The sequence below is a fragment of the Penaeus monodon genome, chromosome 21 (genome assembly GCF_015228065.2).
Source record: "Penaeus monodon isolate SGIC_2016 chromosome 21, NSTDA_Pmon_1, whole genome shotgun sequence".
Lineage (NCBI taxonomy): Eukaryota > Metazoa > Arthropoda > Malacostraca > Decapoda > Penaeidae > Penaeus > Penaeus monodon.
This window is the reverse complement of record NC_051406.1, coordinates 11,882,407-11,882,866: the sequence shown is the minus strand read 5'-3', so window position 1 is coordinate 11,882,866 and position 460 is coordinate 11,882,407.

The window sequence follows — 460 nt, the reverse complement described above, 5'->3', positions numbered from 1 at the left end:
CCCCTCTTGTTCCCACTCCCTTAGTCCGTCAATTCCTATCTCTCTCGATCTATTCCCTTTTCCTACCCATCCACCCGTTCTCCTTTTCTCCTACAAACATCCCCCCTTCCCCATCCCCCTCCTCCCCGCTCGCCATCCCTTCCTCATTTCCTTCCTCCTTCCATCCTTTCCTCCCTCTCTCCTTTTCATCTATTTCGCCACCCTTTCCTCTCCTCTCTCCAGTCCTCCTTCTCCCCTCCCAAATCATCGACCCTTTCTCTATTCCTCACGCTTGTCCATTCCTCCTCTCCACCCATCCACCAAGTCCGTCACACCCCGTCCCATCCTTCACCCTCTTCTATCCCTCCGTCGGTCCTTCGTTCCTTCAATCTCTTTCTTCTCTTCCTTCCTTCGCCGAATCTTAGGCACCTGATTAATTGCTAGAATACACGCCTGTGATTCAATTACATCAAAAAAGACG